General features: G+C 51.8%; 1 long non-coding RNA gene across 1 annotated transcript in view; it reads left to right on the top strand.

Annotated features, from left to right (window-relative positions):
- The window catches only part of LOC110597977 (uncharacterized), a 66381-nt gene extending 52622 nt beyond the window's left edge, over window positions 1-13759 (top strand). Inside the window, exon 3 of the long non-coding RNA XR_002483767.3 lies at window positions 10985-13759. This is a non-coding gene — a long non-coding RNA (uncharacterized LOC110597977). The remainder of the gene's footprint in view (window positions 1-10984) is intronic.
- Window positions 13760-22443: the final 8684 nt, after the last annotated feature.

The raw sequence follows: 22443 nt of genomic DNA, 5'->3' as shown, positions 1-22443 counted from the left end.
TTCCTTCACCTGCAGCTCTTTGGGGTAGGCTTAAATCTTTTTCTCTCTTATTCTGGAACCAGTTTTTTCTTTTCCATATTTTATTGGTGCCTGCAGTTTGCACCCCGTGGCGGGATCTGTTGTCACACCGTCGTACGCGCACAGGCTGGGGCAGTGTGATTCCACCAGTGTCGCTCCCCTGGACCTCCCCCACGCCTGCCCTCCTCCACCCGCCTGGTCCTTTTTCTCTACGGATCTCCCTTCGATTTCCAAGAGCTTCTCCCCACCTTTCTTCTCCTTTTTCCGCACATGAGAGAAAACATGACCCTCGACCTGCTGAGTCTGACTCATTTCACTTAATGTTCCAAAGTTCCACCCATTTTCCTGCCAATGACGCAGCTTCGTTCTTCTTTCTGGCTGAATAAAACTCCACTGTGTGCACACCCCAGGGAAGAAAGCTCACTGTCAAAGAGAAGAATCCAGAGGAATCACGGTCTTGTTTGGAAGTCACGAATCACAGGTATCCAGCCTCTTGTGTCACAGCTTGGGTTGGTGGTCCGTCACCCGGGAGGTCCCCTCTTGGGTCATCTTCCCCAGGGCTTCAGGTCTCAGCATCTTGTTCCTTCCAAAACTCAAACCAGGCAATTTCATCCCACCCCTCCTCTCCTGCCCTGGTGCTCCTCCCTCCCATCAGTTCCCTTCCTCTGCTCCCCTGACGGCCTTTGAATTACACTGGAATTCCCTCACCCTTTCCCGCCATTATTTTGGTCTAATTTCTGCATATGAGAGAAGACATTCCCTCTTGATGTTCTGAGGGTGGCTTTTGTCACTTAGCACGATGTCCTCCTGTTCCATCCATGAACCAGCAAATGCATAATTTCATTCTTCTTCTTTTGTGGGTAGGGGGTACTGGGGATTGCACTCAGGGGCACTCCACCCCTGAGCCCCATCCCCAGACCTATTCTGTATTTCATTTAGAGACAGGGTCTCACTGAGTTGCTCAGGGCCTTGCTTTCGTTGAGGCTGGCTTTGAACTGGGGATCCTCCTGCCTCAGCCTCCTGAGCCGCTGGGATCACAGGTGTGCACGACATATTAATTTCTTTCTTCTTTATGGCTGAATAAGACTCTGTTGTGCTTATACGCCATACCTTCTTTATCCGTCATCTCCTCTTGGCTATTGTGACTTGTGCTGCTATAAACAATGACGTGCCTGTATCACTACCGTATGCTGATTTCACTTCTTTTGGAAATGGAACAAATTATCTTGCATGCTTATATGATCATGCTAAGATGAACCCCTATATGACATCTAACTATAATGCACAAATTAAAAAAAAAAAAAAACAACTGAAAGTCTCTATCAGATGACCACATTGAGAGTGAGAATCAAAACAAAACAAAGGAAACACAGAACTCAGGTTGGGTCGCCCACACTGTCCTTGGCGACCTGGCTGATGGTAGAGAAAAATCGTCCTGAACCTGGCTGGAGACAGAGGTTTTTTTCATGATGTGATCCACAGTCTCCTACTAGGAAGGAAATTGAGATTTGTGATAAAATGCTTAAGCTGTTTTACATTAAACTTTAATGAGATGAAGACCTCTTCTGGGAAGCTACTACCCACCCACTTAGCTGCCGTCGGCCCGGGCCTGATGAGCCTCACCAGCCATCCATTTCACCTGCATCCCGTCCAGCGGCGATCGTCTCCCTCCCCTCTCCTCCTGGGCAGTGTCCCTTCCAAGGTCAACAGCGTCTTGTCCCTTGTCCCAGGTGGAAGATAAACCGTTGATCCTGCTTGTCATTAAGCGATCTGAGAGGGCAGTCGACTTCTTTTCCTTTTTGAAATCTGTCCCTCGTCCTCGAAGCCTTTGATCAAAAAGAACACGCGATGGGATCCGCACTGCAGGTCAGCGAGCTGTTACTGCTGTGGTTTGGACCTTGAATGGCCGCCCGAAGCTCACGTGTTGGGAGCTTCATGGGCCTCCTGGGGAGGTGGAGGGTCATCTCGGAGGCAGGGCATCGTTGGGGGAAGTGGGTCACCGGTGGCGAGCCTTTGAGGGTGTGTTTGTCCCTGACCCCTGGTGGTGGCTCTCCTTCCTGGCCCCCTGAGCTGAGCAGCTCCCCCTCCACCATAATTTTCTGCCTGGCCCCGGGCCCAGTCCAATGGAACCAAGTGACCAGGGTCTGAAACCTCTGACGCTGAGTCCACCTCAATCTTTTAAGTTCCTTATCCCAGATATTTTGTTGCAATGATTGAAAACTGACTAACAGTTACCATTGGGGGAAACTGGGAGGAGAAGGATTCAGGGGATTTCTCTCCATTAACTCTTACAACTGCAGGAGACTCTCCAATGACCTTGAAATAGAAAGGTGAAGAACAATCAGAGACGCTGTCTTTGCTTTCTCGCTTCTTGCTCTGCTTTTCTCAGCCTCTTTCCTCTGTTCCTCCATGGTATTTTCCTTGGCTGCCCAGAGAGTCACTCTTTCCATCAAGGCCTCTCTTCCTGACAGTCTTCCGGCTCCTCCTCATCTCTATGGTACTTTCTTACATATGGTAACTATGTTGCACACTCACGTCTGGGCTGCATCATCACCTTTCTGACCATGAAGGTTGTGCTTTGTGCCCCTTGGTCTTTCCCAAGTAGGAGGAGGTATGCACACAATGTTGATTGATTTAAATTAGAATCTACACACCCAACCCCCTCAATATCTGCACCTCTAAGGAAGTGGGGTGGGGGGTGGGGGGTGGGCCTGGAGCACCCCTCGGTTGCTCTTCACTGAGGAGAGTGGACCAGTGCTTCTCAATGTGGACCACATCTTGGAATCACCAACGTCCATCCCCAGGAGTCATTTAATCTATCCAAGGTGGGGCACGGACATTAGTGATTCAAAAGTTCTCGGGGGTTTAGTCTAAATTACATGCAGTTTTGAGGACCTCGGTCCTACAGCAACAATGGACACGTGTTTTTTTCTCCCCTTTCAATAAGCTGGAAAGAGGAAAAACACACGACTGTCCACTAAAGGTGACTGGCCACAGTCGGGATTCTCATCCAGGGGTGGGCTGTGAGTGCTAAGAGAGGGATGGGAGGTTTGAATCGCCTAGTTACTCCCTGACTACACACCCCACTCTGTGGAAGTTTCTGAGACACTTATCTGTATTCCGTAAGCATCGACGGCTACCCTTTCATCATGACATAGAGGGGGTAGGAACTCTTCAGAGTCCAGGCCTGGTTTCGATCCTGTCTCTACCTAGTAGCCGAGTCAACCTGCTATCACACTTACTGTGGCTCCATTTCCTCATTGTACAATGTCATCGTAATATAGTCCATCTCTGCTACTGTAATGAAACGCCCGAGGCTGAGCACTTCATAAAGAAAAGAGGTTTACTTAGTTCACAGTTCTGGAAGTTCAAGGGCATGGTGCTGGCCTTGGTTGTGCTCTGGTGAGGATCTCTCGGCAAACGGCATCATGGTGGGGGTGTGTAGAAAGGGGGAGATCACACGGAGAGACAGGAGATCAGACCCCTGGGGAGGGACCCGTCTTGTGATTTCCCACTGGGCCCCATCTCTTAAAGGTCCCACCCCCTCAACCCTGCCACAGCACAGACCAAGTGAAAGAGGAGACTGCCCGAGTCCTGTCCTGTAACTCCAGGCCGGAGGCGCACTGTTGTGTCCACTTTCCGTCATTAGCCCGGTGTGACACATGGTGCCATTAAACCCCGGCACTTCGTCGCCAGCAAGGGACCTTGCCAGGCTGGGCTGTGATGGGTTGGCCTATAAATTGAAGTTGTTGTTGCTCTGTGGAAAGGCGAGGGGCAGAGGGTGTTGGGAAGCTGTGGGGTGGACGTCCAGCGGCCTGCGCCCCTCGTCCGCAGGGCTCGCTGGTCCGTTTTTCAGTGCGTGGTGCCACCGTCCTGTCGAGTTGGGTTTTTCCCCTCTGGATTTATGGAGAGTGTAGCATCTCAGAAGGTGATTAGCATAAATGTCAGCTTCTCTTTCTGCATCGTGTTGACTCCTGTGTTTATGGAAACTTCTTTTCCTCTGGTACCCACTCAGGCTGCTGGGTTTTGAGTCTTAGATAGCACTCACTTGGGTGACCCCTGGGTCTTTGGGCCTCAGTTCTGTCATCTGTAAAATGAGCGCAAGGGTAGTGCCTAGGACGAATGGGGAAGTAGAAGGGATTTGAACAGTTGCTGGTGCGTCTGAGGCACTCTGGAACCTGTGCCGCTGTCTTATGATCAATACGATGGTTCAGAGTCTCGCACACAGAGTGCCCCTGGCGATTCCATCTAGTGGATGAGGGTAGTGAACCTCGGGAGAGGAAGTCAGGATCTCAGAGTCAGAGCTGAGGACAGAGTGAGGACGGGAACTTACCTGTACACAGGAAACCGTACAAGTCTGCAATTTCTTGGTGACGCTCAGCATTGAAACATGGCTCCAGGTACCGTCAGTGCATCCTGCTCTTGGGCTCTGGGTGCACCAAGGACGAGCCATCTCCCACCCTCCCGGGGGCTGACAACTTGAACAAGGTGACCACCCTTTAGTCGTGTGCTAGACACTCAGACTTATTTTCCCAGCATCACCAGACCATGCCCAATGGTAATGTCACATTCCGGTGTCTGCGGAGCCAACTCCCCTTCTGTTCCACCTGGAGGAAGCTCAGAGGTGGTCGCTGTGAGACCATGACTGGAAATTTCCCCCAAGGCCAAAGATATTTTCTCTAAAGCAGAATCTTCCTTCTAGAGTATCTTATGGTCATGACATCCAACGACCCACCGGTCAGTTCTATATTCAGCCGATTTCCAAGGCTGGCTCTTCTCCCCCCGCCCCAGTACCCCCTGAATCTCTACTCCTCCGTGCTCTATTGAGTCCCCCTTCACATTGACACTGGGGGGAGCTTTCACAGCTGCTCGCCATTCCTTGCCTAGAAGCCTTCAGTGGCTCCCCAGGGCTCTCGGGCTGGAGCCGAATCCCGACCGAGGCCTTGCACGCCTGACCCAGCCTTGCAAACCGGATCCAGGCCAGGAGCAGTGGCCTCTGTCGGCTCTTCCAGGACCTCCAGGTGCCTCTGCGGATCCAGTCACCTAACTTGCTGCGGCTGGTCAGAGCCGTGGAAGATGCCAGAGTCTTTTCTGGGCATCCACTTCCCTTCCTGACCCCACTGTTTCCTGGCGCTCATCTGTCAGTGTTTGCTGGACGCCACTTCCCCAGAAGACCTCCTCCATGGCCCAGGTTGGGGTGCGCTCCCGGGTATCCCCAGGAGAGGGGCTCCGTGCCTCCCCTTTGACACCTCTGTCCTGATCATAACTGAACTTGGAGTCGTACGGGGCTGGGTTTGAGCTCCCCCGCCAGCCTGGGCACCCTGCAGAGACGCCCGTGGCTCTCCTGCTGTCCACCGCTGTCCTCCGCCCTCGGGGCAGAGCGCGTCTCTGATGACCATTGGCTGAATACACAGGAGAGGAAGAGTGGGGTCTTCTTTTCCTCCCCTAAAAGAGGCTGAGATCTGATGAGCTTTCCTCTCTTAGAAGATTCCAAAAGTGTCTCCCTTTTAATCAGACTTAATCCCGTTACCGCGTGTATTTTAAAATCCCACTAAAGCGAGCCACGCGGCCTGGTCACCGAGCACAGGGACCCTCCCGGCGGAATCCGCGCCCGCGGGGAGCCTCCCTGACGCCATTCTTGCGCTCTCACATGGGCACGACCTGCCTCTGACGAATGGCTTTAATCAGGACGGTCTCCAGCCGAAGGAGCCCACGGGAGGCACTTTTCCTCGGCGAGAGTAAGGGATAGACCAACGGGGGGACCGGAAGCGCTGGGGGCAGGGGGACCTCGCCATTCCTTCCTCCCGGAGGTGACCTCTGCTGAATCCCTCCCTCCCTTCAGTGGGCAGAACTCGTTGTCCTTGCCTCCCGGGTCTCGGCCACCTGGCAGTGGCCCTGGCCTTCCGTGCGCGCAGGAGCAGTGCGCTCGCCCAGCCTGGCTCCCCCGCAGCGCGGCTGTCCCCCGCCGGCGCTCAGGTGCCCGGAGCAGATCCGTCACCGCTGGGCGGCCCATGGCCACGCGCACGGTGCCCACCGCCTGGGACGCCTCATCCCGACGGCTGCTCGGTGGAGTCCACTCACGATTCTTTGCCATTTCTGGCCAAATTTCACAAGAGAGGCTTTCGGTCGACCTGGTGCGAGAAAAACAAAGACCTGGGAAGTTGAGTGGCGGCTCCCTCGGAGGCTGGGGACCAGGAAAGGCAGGCAGGAGGGGAAACTAGCAACCGGCACCTACTTAAAAATGTAGTTTTGTGTGCTTTTCTGTATTTTGCATGAACATTTCATTTATTTTACTATTTTTATACATTTTGCATACAGGAAATACTTGCAGAAGTCAACATGTGATGGCAGAGCTGACATCCCTGGCATTTAGAGGGTTGCAGTAGATCCCATGAGGTGCTGAAAAGCCTGTTCCTTTAAGGAGGCTGGGGGACCAGATAATGCCACCTTGGCTGAGGCTGGCTCAAGTCTAGCAGGGTTGCCCATGCAGGTCACCTGGGTTTTGAGGGTGCACGGTGTCCAATACCTTCTTACAGGAAAGCAGCCAGGTCTGTCATTCCCTCTGTTGATGAGAGAAAAGAAGAACGACATCATAATATTTAAGGAGCACCAAGAACTAAGTGTATCTTATGGCAGGTTTCCATGAAGTCTTCAAAAACAATTAGGTTTCATTATGAACTCTATTTTACGGAAGAGGAGTCCGAGGCTCCCAGTGGTCCAGTACTTTCCCTGTGGGCACATTCCGCTGAGTCCTCAAGGCACATTCTGGATTCACGTTTGAGGAATTGCAAATCCAAGCTGTTAAAATGCTATTGTCTGCCTTAGGAGAGCACCGTAAAGATGCCAATTAATAAATGAACACCGTTTAATCAGGGGAGGACTGTGGTCTGACTTCCTTAATCCCCTCTGTCTAAATACATCCACAACTGGGAGATAAAGGAGCCTCCTTCCCTGGAGGAATTTCCTGTTCCCTCTCAGCCAGAAGAACTGAGCCACAGGGATGGTTTGTAGTACCAAGAGGTGAGACCCTCTGCAGCTCCCCGTGAATGTTAAACCAAGCTGAGGGCAGCCTTCTCTCCCTGGAATTCAAGGTTGGAGTTCCTGAGCCGTGGGAAGGGGGAAACTGGTAATTGGAAGGATTTTTTTTCCTTGCTTAATACTGTGGGATGTGATGCAAAACTCAGTACAAAAGAGCCTTCTGATAAACATAAGCTGGCCCTTTCCACCTAAGGGATTAGCTTAAAAGTATGATAGAGATGAGTCTGCATGGCCTCAGACCCGCGGCCACCAAGTCACCATTAGCAGAACTGCTTGGAGAAGAAGAAGCCTGAGCCGCTATATGTGAGATGAGGCACCGAGGGGCTGCACGCGGAGCTTAAGCAGAGAGCGTCGCCAAACGTGGAGCTAAATAATTCAGATATGTGCCTCTAGTGAAAATCAGTTTCCTTGGCTGGAGCTTCCTGCACAGAATGGCAAAGTAAAGCATGGCGGTATTGTTTAAAGCCGTTCACTCCACCGTCCTCGCTAGACCACTCACTTAAAATAAACCCCTTAGGAGCTGCAAAGAAAAAACAGACTATCAGGACGGGGGCTCAGTGGTAGAGCACTTGCCCAGCACGTGTGAGGCGCTGGGTTCAAGCCTCAGCACCCCATAAAAAGAAATAAATAAAGATATTGTGTCTATCTACAACTAAACAATTAAAAAAGAAAGCATACTGTGGCCTCTTAAGGTCTCGGTGACTTACACACAGTCCAGGGTCTCATCAGAGGGGTTTGAGGCAGAGAGAGAATTCATGAGATCACACACTTGAAGAGTCAAGGGTATCCGACGCTGGGTTGAAGTGGTGGCCTCAGACGCAGTCTCTCTCCTCCTGTACTGACTCTGAAGTCCAGCAGAAAAGAAAAAATTGGGACCCGATGGCAGGTTTTGGAAAGTTCTGAGATGGCAACCCATTGGTTCTAAAAGGTGCCCTGTGCCCAGCCCTGGACACACCGTGCAGCCCAGGTGGATCTGATGGACAGGCTTGTATCCTATGCCTGTCCCCATCCCCAGAGCTGGCACTTCCCAAAAGGCCACAGATCGGGAATGGGAGGGGAATGTCTCCCTGGGCTGGGGGAATGGGGGGATTGATGATAAGTGGTGAAAATCAATAGAACATCACCCAACCCAGAAAGGTCCACTGGAGCATTTGGTTACGCAGTTCAGAAATCCTAAAAAAATTCACATATAAAAATCTCTTAAAATTAATAAGTGAGTTCAGTGAGTTTGCAGGATATAACAGTGCTCTACAAAAATCAGTTCTATTTCAGTCCACGCTAGGCATTAGCAATCCATCAGTCAATTAAGGAATCAATTCCATGTACAAAGTTATCAGCAACAATAAAATACTGAGAAATAAATATAATAAAGGAAGTATGGGACTTACATCCTGAAACCTAGAAAACATCATTGGAATGCAGGACTAGCTAAGTGGAAACTTAGGTCCTGTGTATAAGTGGGAGGACTTAATAGTTTTAAAATGAAAAGTGATCGAGAGGTTTAGTGCTGTCCTCATCAAAATCCCAGGTACATTTTTTTTTGCATGAGTTAAGATGATCCTAAAATTCATATGGAAATACAAAGGACCCAGAATATCCAAAAAAGTTCATGAAAAGGGGTCTTGAAGGACTCAGACGTCCCTATTTCAAAACTGACTACAAATCTACACTAATCAGGATAGTGTGATGTTGGCTCAAGTATAGACACATAGACCAGTGGGAGAAATCCACTGTCCACAAATAAACCCTGTGTTTTGTACAAAAGTATCCAGGTAATTCAGCAAGGGGAGAGGATAATCTTTTCAACATATGTATATATGCAAGCAAAAAAAAAAAGTTATAACCCCACCTATAATGTGCAAAAATTTACTTAAAATAGATCAGAGACTTAAATCTGTGAGTTAAGTTCCAAAATCCTTAGAAGAAAACAGCAATAAATCTTGGTGACATTTGATGAAGCACCAGTTTCTTAAATATGACACCAGAGCATAAAGGAGGAAAAAAAGGACAAAAATTTGATTCCATAAAAAATAAAACATTTTATGGGTTTTTTTTTGGGGGGGGGTGCTGGGGATTCAACCCAGGATGGCTTAACCCTGAGCCACACCCCCCCCCCAGCCTTTTTTATTTTTTATTTGGAGACAAGATCTTGCTAAATTGCTTAGGGCCTCTCTAAGTTGCTGGGTTGGCCTTGAACTTGTGATCCTCCTACCCCAGCCTCCCGGGTCTCTGGTTGACAGGCATGTACCAAAGTGCCCAGCAAAGATGTAAAACTTTCATGCTTCAAAGGATGCCATCCAGAAAGCGCAAAGACAACTTACAGAGTGGAAGCAAGCACGTTTCCAAAGATATATCTGATGAGAGGTTTGTGTACGGAATTTATAAAGCCCTCCTACAACTCAACATTAAAAGGACAAGCCAGTTTAAAAATGAGTGAATAATCTGAATAGAATTTTCTCCAAAGAAGATACATCACGGAGCTGGGTGCAGTGATGCATGATTGTAATCCCAATGATTTGGGAGGCTAAGGCAGGAGGATTGCAAGTTTGAGGCCAGCCTCAGCAACTTAGTGAGACCCTGCCTCAAAAGAATAGCAATAAAAAGGTACATCAATGGCCAAAAGGCACATGGAAGAAATGCTCCACATCATTCATCATTAGGGAAATGCAAATCAACGTTGCAATAAGATACCATATCACACCTGCACAGATGGGTATAATAATCATAACAAGACAGTAACAAGCAGTGGAGAGGATGTATGGAAACCGGACCTCTTGCTTGGCTGGTGAGAATGTAAATGGCACAAACAGCCACTGCAAAAAGCACATTGGCAGTTCCTGAGGAGTTTAAAATACAGTTACCATCTAACCCCCAAATCCTACTCTTAGGTACATACTCAGAAAATAATTAAAAACATAACGCCCATACAAAAAACTTATTCTGGATGTTCATGACATATTAGTCACAAGAACAGTGGAAACAAATGTTCAGCCATCAATGAACCAATAAACAAATCTGGTCTATCCCCTCACTGGAATATTAGAGAACCATGAAAAGGAACACAGTCCTGATACCTCCTACAGCATGACACAGATGGGGCATGAAAGCATTTTGCTATGTGAGGGGGGCCAGAATCAAAAGGAACACATTGATCTCTTTCTAGGAAATTTCCAGAGTAGGAAGATGTGTAGAGGCAGAGACTGGATTTGTTTTGGCCAGGGGCTGGGGTGGGGGAATGAGGAGTTAATATGAATGGTAATCGGACTCCTTTTGGAGGTGAGTTCAATCTCCAGCATCAAATAGATAAATACATAAGGCGCCACCTCTTTATGAGCCTGTTCTTTAAAGCAGCACGTTGGAGCAGTGGCTTCGCTGCTTCCCGTGCTGCGTGGCTGGGATGGATGCTGCAGACGGCTTGCCCCAGGTCCTGCGTCCACGGGAGGGGAAGCCGGGTGGCATCATGCGGACGGAGCAGCCCAGGGGTGAGATGAGAGGGTGGGTCTGCAGTTCCTGGCACCCAACAGGTGACCCAGCAGAGGAGTCTGAGCATAAAGCACACCCGGGAGCTGGACTTAAGGCTCCTCATCGCAGGGAGAAGCTGAGTGCCCGCCCGGGTGACAGGTAGCTCCTGGCCGGGGGTTAGTTGCAGGTGACATCCGTGGGGATCGGCTGCCTGCCGCAGCAGATCCCAGCTCCCGTGGCTTCCTCCCTGTCACAGCCACAGCAGGCTCCCCGTGAGAAGCCCCTGGTGCCCTGCTCCAGCTCCGCCGCCCGCCGCTGGGCCTGGAGCTGAGCGCTCAGGGCTGAGGGGGTTCAGGTGAGGGCCGGTCAGGGCGACGGAGGAGGGGGGGCCAGTCAGGGTCTGAGGACCCCACGAGGCCCCGTCTGCAGAGCATATTTATTGACTTCAGTATCTTATCGATTCCAGAATTCACCACTGATGGACGGACAACTTCCCAGGAAGGCCAAGGACACATACGGTGACCCTGGAGGCCGCTTTGCTGGACTCGCCCAAAAGAGCTTCAGATCCTCTTTGAAATCCGGCTCTTTCTCCAGGGCCATTCCTTCGGAGTCGAGGAGACACTTCGGAGTGACCGTGGACCACAGAGGCCCCGCAGGGTTCTCCCTGGCGGCAGCTCTCGGTGGTCTCAAGACTCGGACTCCTTGACCCCCCTCATGTTCTGCAGGTTGATGATGAAACTCGGGGTCCCACAAACACTGGGTTCCCAGCCCCTGACCCGTCCCTCCTGGCCCAGGAACCCCCCAGCGCCAGGCTCTCCCCGCTTGGCCAATCCCGCGGTTAGTGGTGCGGAGACTTTGGCTAAGCCAGCCCGGGCCCAGCCCTGACGGGGTGCGGCCCACTCATCTTCAGAACGTCCCGTCTGGCCTCCCTGCTGGGCCCTGATTGTGGCTGACAGGTATCGACTCGGTCCGTCGGAAGCTCAAGCCTGGGACCCTGAATCTTGTGAACAGTCACATGTGCAGTGACATGGTGGCACTGGGGGTCCAGAAGGCACCGGCCAGAGCTGGCGTCACTAGATGGTTCCTGGAGTGACCTCAGCTAGGTTTGGGGCTGCTGCGCCCCTCTGGGTTCTGTGGATGTCTGTGCCCAGTTGGTTGCCTGTCCTGCCCCTGGTGCCTGTGAAGGTCCCCTGTCCCGTCTCTCTGCCCGAGTGGGCCGGGTCGGTTTCTCTGTGTGCGCACGGCCTCTGGGAATCGGCTCAATCATCTGGCAAGATGCGTGGACGTGGACGTGGACGTGGCGTTTGTTTTACAAACTGTTCCCTAGAAGCAGGAGGCATGACCTGCCGGGCAGGGTCCTGGGAGGAGAACTGGGGATGGACGGGGGACAGGGGCGGAGAGGAGCTTTCCACTGGCGAATCCAGATGAGCCGCTGTGGACAGCGCCAGCAGGCTCGGGGGTGAGGCCCTCCCTGGGCACCTGGCACCTCACCGACCCAGGGGTGACTGGGGCAGGTGGAGAGTGGCCCGGGTGTCGTCACGCACCCAGTAACGGAGGGCACTGGAAGCAGGGACTCTCGGCTCAGGTCTGGCGGAATCCTTGCAGCAGCTGCACGAGGCGGTCGGTACTCAGATTCCAGGTGCCCCCGAGTGCCATCCTGGGCCTCCTCAGCAAAACAACAAAATGGTCAAGAGGGCATTAGAGCCAAGCCCAGCTCTCGCCAGTGTCTTTGCGGTCAGCCTTGTTTCCTGTGGACTCTTGCTCACTCTTGGGGTGGCCAACCAGCTCAGTTCAGCAAGGACCTTCCTGGTGTTAGCACTGATGTCCAGTGTCCCGAGAACCCTTCAGTCCCAGGCCAACCAGGATGGCCAAGCCAGGCAAGGGTCCCCTCTCCCTGCATTACAAACTCAGGGGCACTCGGCCACTGAGCACCTCCCCCAGCCCTTTTTTGTACTTTATTTGGAGACAGGGTCTCACTGAGCTGCTGAGCGCCTCACTTTGGCTGAGGCTGGCTTTGAACTCGCCATCCTCCTGCCTCAGCCTCCCGAGCCACTGGGATGACAGGCGTGCGCCACGGCGCCTGGCCCCCTTCGTCATCTCGAAGCAGCCCTGGCGGTACGCCCTTCTGTCTGTAAATATCACAGAACCTCTCCCTGACACAGGTGTAGTCCCAGCGTCCCACCCCACAAGGTCCCTTCACACCCTGACACAGCCGGTGACAGTGCCAGTGTCAACCAGGGTGAGTCCGGGTGCCCGTACGTGGGCCTCGGGGACCTTGGATCTTTTCATTTGAAATTCCTCTTCCCGGTTTTTCTTTTTCTTCTCGTTTATCTATTTAAAAACCTGCTGGTCTGTCTGTCTGCCGACTTCCCCACGTTCTAGGTTTAGCCTGTGGAGCTGCAGTGTTGGGGCCGGTGTGTCCTGTGGGGTGGGGAGGAGGGAATGGCCTGTGAGCAGGCTCTGGGCAGCTCCCTACGCACCAGATCCCGCTCGCTCTCTTTAGGATTCACCCAGGTCACAGGGTGGGGACCGGTCGCCCCTCAGGAAGTCCTTCTTTAGCTTTCCTGCCAGTTGCTTGTTGTGGTGGTGGTGCCTGGACCCACTCGTTTTTGGGGGTGACAGGGGTGATGTTTGAAGTCCGTCGCTTCCTCATTAGAGGCTGAGGATTTTGTAAATGAAGGCTCCTTCCTCGTCGGCTCTTAGATCACAGCAGAGTAGACTTTATACCAAAGTGAATCAGCTTCCACTTGGGGTCTTCGCCCTAAGATCAGTTCTCAGAAAAACAAGCTGGTGTCGTGAAAACCCACGCGGTGGGAACTGTGCAGGACTCTCGACTTCTGCCGCGTTTCATGCTGAGTCACTGCACAGATGCTCTGTGACGTGACAGTGAGCCACCTTGGGCCAGCTCCACTACGTCATTGGGGACCTTCTTGCACCCTGGGGACCTGCCCCCCACGGATCTTGGATGACGCTCTCATCTTCAGGGACAGCATGACGTTCTAGGCTCACTTTGTGTATTTCCTGTCCCAGACACGAAGGGACAAAACTTTACCTTTCTGTAGAATATGACCCGCTGACAGGGAGGACTCAGGGGACTGGATCGCCACCAGGAAACTTTCTCTCCCCCTCCCCCGGGGGCTTCCTGCTCCGCCTGCTGGGCCATGCTTTTTAGATTTTGTTTATTCGTTCTCTCTCCCCCTCCCCCTCCCTCCCTCTCTCCCTCCCCTCCCTTTTTCTCTCTCCCCCTCCCCCTCCCTCTCTCCCTCCCCCTCCCTCCCTCCCTCTCTCCCTCCCCCTCCCTCCCTCCCTCTCTCCCTCCCCCTCCCTTTCTCTCTCTCCCCCTCCCCCTCCCTCTCTCCCTCCCCCTCCCTCCCTCCCTCTCTCCCTCCCCCTCCCTTTCTCTCTCTCTCCCCCTCCTCACTCCCTCCCCTCCCCCCTCTCTTCCTCCCCCTCCCTTTTCCTCTCTCCCCCTCCTCACTCCCTCCCCTCCCCCCTCTCCCCCTCCCCCTCCCTTTTCCTCTCTCCCCCTCCCCCTCCTCACTCCCTCCCCTCCCTCCCCCTCCCTCTCTCTCTCTCTCCCCCTCCCTCCCTCTAGCCCCCTCCCTCCCTCTCCCCCGCCACACGTCTTTTCCCTCCTGCTCCCTACGTGAACAGGAGCCTGTGTCAGCCAGTATTTGTCACCTTACTTTGTTACTCGGCCACGTGTCTAGAGATCACACCCGTGTGACCCACGGAGCTACAGGCAGGTTCATCCTACCTGGTGACCGTGTCCTACAAAGTCCCCGCCAACACTGGGCTAGTAAATCCCGGAGCAGTGTCCTTGGGGAAGTAGACGGTGAGAGTCCCCTGGGCCTCTGGTCACATGGTCACCAACCAATTGATGCATGACCCTGTTTTATGTGTGTTTCTATTTTAAATCACCTTATATATATATATATATTTAATATATTTCATAGATACTAAAATATATTAAAATAGATGGATTAATACATACTAAAATATATTAGAATATAAAATATGTTTAATATGTAAGATATGTTAAAATATATTTAATATATACAAATAAGATGTTCAGATACTTAACTGTTAATGTGTTAGCGCATTAAATAAAGGTTGTACGTATGAATGTGTTATATATATGAGTTTGTGAGTGTGTGTGAATTTGATTCATGGGCACTGAACGCGGCACCGTGACACGGGCCTTTGTGAACGTACCCTGCAGGGTTGTCTCTCTGGGAGGCACATCTCGGCCTCTCTGTGCTTAGAAGCTCTAGTCAGCACTTTGGTCCCAGGGCACATTTTAGACAGTTAAATCACCATCAGAAAGCTCACAATGCAAAAAAAAGGGAAAAAAGTGTCACTCGATAGACTGAGAAGGTCTTAGGTGTCTACCTGGACTTATGGTGTGGGAAGTGAAACAAGAAGACACAGACACCCCCTTGTTTGACCTCAGCCTGCAACACACACATTGGGAGGCTCATTTTTTTGTGTGTGACTCTGTGTGTGCGCATGTCTGTCAAGGACTGTGAAACAACAGTGTTGACTTCAGGTTACAAATAAATTTGAGGTGGTAGGTGAATTTACAACTAGAGCATCCACAAATAACAAGGACCGGTCACGGTCCATGTTGCTTTTTCACAGTTGTGTGGTACTCCACAGTGTAGCCATTCCATACTTTATTCAGCTGGTCTATTGATGGACATTTGGGCTTTTTTTATTCTTTTACTGATACAGATGTTGCCACCATAAGTAGCCTTGTGCATGTGTGCATTCATATTTTTCACAACTTGTTGGAATAGAGTCCTTTAAGTAGGATTGCTGAGTAGGATAGATGCCTACATCTGCAGTTTGCAGTCCCACCAGAATGAATGAATCTGTTCACAGCCTCACCAACAGGGCATGTGCTCCATTTATGGCTATTGGCCAATCTAATAGATGCCGGTGTCATCCTTAACTGGCACCCTCTTGCTCTCCCTGGGCCCCACTGCTGCATATTGTCCTCCTTTTCTGTGAATGTTCCGTGTGCCAACCTTGTGAGGGGCAAGGGGCACTTTTTTTTTGATACTGGAGATTGAGCACCCCTGGGGGTGCTTAACCCCTGAGCCCCATCCCCAGCCCTTTTGATTTTTTATTTAGAGACAGGGTCTCACTAAGTTGCTTGGGGCCTCACCCAGTTGCTGAGGCTGGCTTTAAACTTGTGATCCTCCTGCCTCAGCCTCCTGAGCGCTGGGATTCCTGGTGTGGGCCACTGCACCCAGTGAGAGAGGCACTTCCCAACTGGCAGACAAGATAATGGGGAGGTAAAACACTGTCCGCGTGGGCTTTTCTGATAACTGGGCGGAGGAAGGCAGGACCTCCGTGGTGTTGGGGTGCCCAGGGCTGAGCAGGGGGCCCTCTCCAGGAGAGATCCTCCTCACACCCCGGGGCTGATTTCCTGTTGCAGGCAGGAGCGGCCGCAGGGCAGACAAAGACCCAGACCAGGGGCTCCCAGACAAGACCTAGAGCTCCGAGCTGATCTGCCGTCCTTGGGGTGCAGAGGCCAACCCGTGCCTTCCCCAGGGCTGCCTGGGTGGGGCGGGAGAGGCCGGGAGGAGAGGCCGGGAGGAGAGGCCGGGCTTGCTCTAATCAGACCGCGGCTGGTCCACGTGCCCCCAGGAGGAGCTCTGGGTGGATCAGCCTCCCCTGGTTCCGTCCACGGTTCTGGCGGTCACGATGTTCTTCCCCCACTTGCCTGAACTACAAGGGAAGCCACATAAGCAAAGTCCGAGTTGGTCCACGCTCAGATCCGTGGGCTCCTCTCCCAGATAGGTGCGTGACCTGAGCAGGGTCAGTGCCCAGTGAACGTCTTCTTGCTGAGACTTGGCGGGAGGGGGGGGGTGCATATTCTGTCACAGGGAATCAAGTTCTAAGGACACACCAGCTGAGCTTTGAACATGATGGAAGAAATTTTAAAAAGAAAGAAAGAAATTAAGCTAATGTGGTGATTTGCCTGTCAATCTAAAGGCAGGGGAATGAGATTTTGTTAACCTTAGCCCCCTGAGCAAGCCATGCCTGCAGTCCTTGAAGTTTTTAGTGTGGCGAATGGATAAATTCCCCTTGTGCTCCAGTTGTGTGGAAAGGGTCTCGTGTTACCCCGGGTGAATGTTGGTGGTCGGAATGGCCCAGGGCTGCCAGTCCACCTGACTTCTTATTTTCAAGCTCAGAGCCCCTCCCCTATGCCAGCCCACTGCCTGTCTCCAGAAAATCAGAGCATCTTCCAGGTTCCACGGGAATAGACCTTCAATCTCCCCAGACACCAGCAGGGCTGGGAAACAAGCCCAGGACGACTCTCGTGTAGTAGATTTTTATCCAATCAGTTCTGCTCCGAGAGGCAGCCGGGACAGCGTCTCATCACTCTGAGACCCTGTCCCCGTCCTCTGGCCCGGCTCTTGCCCACAGGCACGTGCGCGGCCTGTTGAGAGACAATTGTTAAAACAGAGTTTGTAGAGATTACCTTCAGGCCAACAAGAGGCTTCCCTAGTTATTTATTCACAGGGTCTAGTGTGGGACATCAATTTAGCCAGTTTGAAGAGCCCGCTCCCTGATCTTGTTAGAGAGCCAAAGGCTACTGTCCCTCCGTCACAGGGGCCAGCGCTCCTGCCGAGCGTCGCAGGGCCCATTGCAGGAGGATCCGGTCAGAATGCAGAGGGCCCTCCCGCTCCCTAAGCTGAGGGAGCCCGGGGACCTCGGGCAGCCAAGTGTCCCCCCAGAGCTTACAGCTCCCGGGGGACAATCAAAAGGAATGTCCACTTGGTCAGTCCCCGGGAAGAGATCCTCCCACCCCGCTCCCAGGGAATCTCTGGCCAGTTGCACATGGCAGACCCAGAACCGGAAGTCCACCTGCTGCGGAAGGTCCTGGGAGCTATCCAGAATCGGCCTCCAAGGGTGCATTCAAAACAGTGAGACCAAGAACCCTTTTAAGCCAGGATTTTAGCCCAAGCTACCATCCCGCGCAGGGCCCCGTGGGAATGTGTCGTTGCTGAGCGTGCGGCAGTTTCTGGATGGCAGAGCTGGGTTTTCATCATCCCAGCAACCCCAGCGCTTCTAAGCCATTTTATTTTATTCTTCTTTAAGATTTTATTTTGTTTTTTCCAGTGCAAGTCTTTGTGGGGGCATGTGATTTTATTTCTTTTTTACTGGTTCGTTATACTTGTCCCTGATGGGATTGGTTGTCGCGGTGTGGCGTGGGCTGAAATGGAACAATATAATTTGACCAGGTCGCTCCTCCATGCCCTCCCCCGGCCCCGGTTCCGTTCCTCTCCTCTCTAGCTTCTACAGGGGAGACAAAAAGACATATGATCCTTAACTTTCTGAATCTGGGTGATTTTGCTTTATAGGATGGTCTCTGGTTCCATCCATTTTCCTGCCAATGACATAGCTTCGTTCTTCTTCCTGGCTGAATAATACTCCACTGGGTGCACACCACAGTTTCTTCATCCATCCACCCACTGGTGGGCACCTGGGCTGGTTCCTCAGGGTGGCTGCTGTGAATCGTGCTGCTGTGACATGGTGTGCATGTGTCCCTGCCGGGCGCTGACTCTCATTCTTCAGGACACTTATCCGAGGAGTGGTGGAGCTGGGTCGCAGGGTGGTTCCAACCTAGTCTTCTGAGGCGCCTTTTACGGATTTCCGTGTTTGTGTTCTTGATGGCCGCCGTCCCAACCCGAGTGAGATGACATCTCAGGGTGGTTTTGATTTGCATTTCCCTAACTGCGAATGATGCTGAATTATTTTTTATATCTTAGTTGGTCATTCGTATTTCTTCTTTAGTGTCTATTTAGTTCACTTTCCCACTTATTAATTGCTAACCCATTTTCAAAATTATAGCTTAGGCTGGAGGTAATGGATAGCTTTTGTGTTCATTTTTATTTTAAAAACCAGGGAACATTAAAACGTATAAAGCAAAAATGATCATACCCCCGACAGAGAGTCAGTACTTACTTTGATTCTGTTTTCTTCCGGACAGATCCGCACACGGTCCTGTACTGGTGTATGTGACTTTTCTTGCTTACCAGAAAACGATGGGGAAGAAGGAGAGAAACCTAACTGTCCAACGGTAGGGGATTTAGGGAAAAGTGTATATGCAGTGTATTCTCATGATGGATAAAAAGGTTCTCAAGGATGTCTTGAAGTGACATCTCTGGGTCAGGGGCACGAGAGTTTGTAAGACATCTAATATGTGGTGCCAAGGGGGCCTTTAGGAACCCTTGCACTATTTCACACTCACAAACAGTAAATGAATAACAGTCTCCGTTTATACACATTCCTACCCAAGCTACAGACGGATGGATAGAGACACAGATAAACGCAGGCAGAGTTTTATGTGTTCATGCACACCTGTAGCTGTGCACGAAATCCTACATACATGATCTATCTATATAAACATATGTAAGTCATATATGTGGGTGTGTATATATATATATATATATATATTTCTTTCTCTTCTCCTCCACTCACTAGGCTTCCTTGAGTGCCTGGTTTTCATGTGCTGCTGTTCCTGGGAGCTACATGACTCACTCCTCTTTTATCCTTGGTAGAAGGACACTGTCATTGACATTGCTCTAAGATAATAGGACCTGGAGTTGTGACTTCTGAGATCAGCAGTGTTTGGCTTGTCCCCTGCTTCACAGTGGCACACTCATCCATTTATCTACCCCAGTGGCTTAAGACAATAGCCATTGTGTCCGTCCTGTGGTGCCCGGGTCCCTGGGCTCAGCCGGGCCGTCCTGTTGCACGGGTGTTGACTGAGGCGGCAGTAACCTGAGGGCTTGACTGGGCAGGAGGCACCCAGGTGCCCCTCGGGGTTTGGCAGTGGGTGTTGGCTACCAGCCAGGGGCTCGGCTGTGGCTGTGGACAAGGACATCTCAGGTCCCCGCTTGGTCTCTCCACGCCCCTTGGGTTTCTCCCAACAAGGCGTGTGAGTTCCACGAGGCAGGAACGAGAAGCCACCGGTTATTTTAAGGCTTGAGTTTAAAAGCCCAGAATGTCACTTCAGCTACATTCTCTTGGTCGAAGTTAGTCATGCAGCTCACCACGATTAAAAGGTTGGGGAAATATGTCCCCCCTCATCATGTGAAGAGTAAAATGTACGTGTGTGTGTGTGTGTGTGTGTGTGTGTGTGTGTATTGGAGGGGGATTATCAGGAGCCATTGTTGGATACTAGTTGAAAAGGCAGCTGGAAGAGAGAGAAGGAAAGAGATGGGCATATGCCTTGGCTGTGTGACTATGGGCATGTTAATTAACTTCTCTGAGTCTTAGTTTCCAAATCAAAGAAAGGAGATAATATCTATTGGAATCACAAATATGTATATGTGTGTGTATGCATGTCAGTCAATCTGTCTGTCTATCTATCTAAAATCTGTGTACAGCAGGCGCAGAGGTAGCAGAGTCAGTTCTCGGACTTGTCATTTTCCAGTTTCGGGTCCGGAGAAGTCATTTAGCCTCTACAGCTTTGTGAAATGGGGAGGAATACGACCTCGTAAACTCGCCACCTGATTCCTGAGCAGGCAGAGAGTCCTGGACAACTTCTGTCCCTCCAGGAACGCGACCCCGGGCACGAGCGTCTCAATGGGACTCTTTCAGGGGGCGTGTTCCGTGTCTCCTGGTGTCGTCCACAGGCAGAGCCCCCGAAGACCCCCGTTAAACACCGCAGACCGCACACATCCACCTACCTCCTCCTTCCCCAGAGGCGCCATGTGGACGGCCCTGGTGGGATCGAGTGGCACTGACAGAACGGGAAAGAGCGAGCGCCGTCGCTGGGAGGAGAGGGAGGCCATGACGGGTGCAGGCGTCCACTAGACTCCCGAGCCCCAGGACGCGGATCAGTGGGGGGAACTGGAGTCCCCGAGCCAAGGGACGCCCACGGGTCTGTCCGGGGAGAGCGAAGCAGTCATCAGGGGGACGTGGGTCCCAGGAGCTCAGAGCGTCTGCTCTGGGGGTTGGACAGGATGATCCAAGTGTTCTCCTAGGGGCTGGACGGACAGACGCCCGGCTTCCTCCTGTGAAGCCCAGTGGGGGGTGGCAGGTGGGTACTTAGAAAGACGGGACCAGAGTGGCTCTTTAGTCAGAAAGATCAAGCACAGCATGCCGTGGGCACACGAGGCACCAGAGAAGGAGTCAAGGCGAGCCGTGCCTCTGACGGGGGGACCACCCTTCCTCCTCCTGGGGCTCCCGGGATGCTGGGAGCCGGGCTGTGTCCTAGAGGGAGGAGCATCCGACGGATCCTCCTGAAAGAAGCAGAAAGCACCAGGAGAAACATAAACAGACCCACAGGCTCTGACACCGGGTGATTTCAGCAGGATGGCGGGTCCTCGAGGAGCTTGAGCCTCTGCTGGGGGTGAATGGCGTGTGACTCAGTCACTAACCCGCAGGAGAGTGTGCTCGGACCCGTGTTGGATCACGCTGTCCACACTGGTGAGGAAATGCACCCCAAAAGTGCACCTTGTAGAAATGGGTGCAGGAAGCCGAAGAAAACTTCCAACGCACCGTAATGACGTCCCCGGCGAGATCAGAGCTTTAATTTGGGTGTCAGGAGAGAGGTGCTCTGAGACGTGAACAGGAGGGAATAGAAATGACGCTGGGAAATTAAAAACGGGAAAGACAGCGTTCAAAGGCATCCTTGAAAGAGAAATTTCCGGGCATTTGCGAGAAGGTGGAAATAAAAGTCAGAGACATGCAAAATAGAGAAGATGGAGGAAAAGTAGGAGAAGGATTCTCAAGTTGCATTGGATCAACGACCAAAAATTAGAGAGAGAAGGAAGAGGAGGGTGAGGAGGTGGCGGTCAAGGAAGGCACGCCACGAGTCACCCAGAAGCGAAGGATGGGGAGACCATCGGGGCTCAGGACCAAGAAAATTAAATTTAAAAACTCCTAATATGGTGGATTATTCTTCAACCACTGAAGAAGCCGGGGACGCAGGGAAAAAATCCTTAAAGCTCCAGGGGACTAACAGGTCCCATAAAAAGGATTAAGAAGGAGAATTAACACGGGGTTTCTTCACAGAAATATCAGGAGCCAGAAGACAATTGATCCGTGCTTCTAAGACTAGAATCCAGAATCCTGCAGTCGAAGCGGTCATCCAGGGGGACGGGGTCATGAAAACTGTCTCCAGATGTGGAAGGACTCGAAATTGCACCCCCAAAGCATGAGGAGAAGGTGCCTCTTGAAAACCGAGGGAAGAAAATGTGGAATGAGGGAAATGGGGTTCAGTAGGGGTTAGAGGGGGTCCCACTGGGGTGGAAGGTGGTCAGGGGAGGTGGCAGGGGACCAGGCAGCAGGACGGGAGTGCTGGCCTCGGGGGAGCCTCTCCGGGAAGGGCTGGCAGCAGGCTCGTGTTCCATCACGGTTGGGGGCTGGAGTTCTGGTGAGGGTTCCTGGGAGGAGTTCATGTCAGGTGCACAGACAATAAGTCAAAGGTGCAGAAACTGCAGGACAACCCACGTCTGCATGAAGAGGACCCTTCAGCACTCTAGGTGGATCAGCCCCGTCGTGAGGCACGCACGGATCATTGACTTCCTAAAAACAAGAGTGTCATCGTCAAATGCAGGCAATGTGGGTGTACAAGGAGAGAGGGGCACCCCTTCAGTACCACTAACAGAAGGTCAAAATCGGTAAGAAACCACGGTAAGAAACCACAGTAAGAGAGGGTTATTCAGAAATGTGCAGGAAGCTACCAGAAGGAGTGGCTCAGGTTGGAAAGCTCAGAGGGACACGTTCATAGAAGGGGGGGGGCTGATAAAGGGACTGGACCATGAAGCACTTGATGCTTTACAAGCAACAGAACATTTAAAAGGGGTCTCTCAGAATTGTTTCTGGGGCTGTAATTTGAAGGGCACGTGTTTAATGTAATTTTTTTTATTTATCTATGACAGCAGAATGCATTACCAT

This window comes from Ictidomys tridecemlineatus, chromosome 10 (assembly GCF_052094955.1).
Source record: "Ictidomys tridecemlineatus isolate mIctTri1 chromosome 10, mIctTri1.hap1, whole genome shotgun sequence".
Lineage (NCBI taxonomy): Eukaryota > Metazoa > Chordata > Mammalia > Rodentia > Sciuridae > Ictidomys > Ictidomys tridecemlineatus.
Note: the sequence above shows the minus strand (reverse complement) of the source record. Positions and strands in the feature narration are given on the sequence as shown.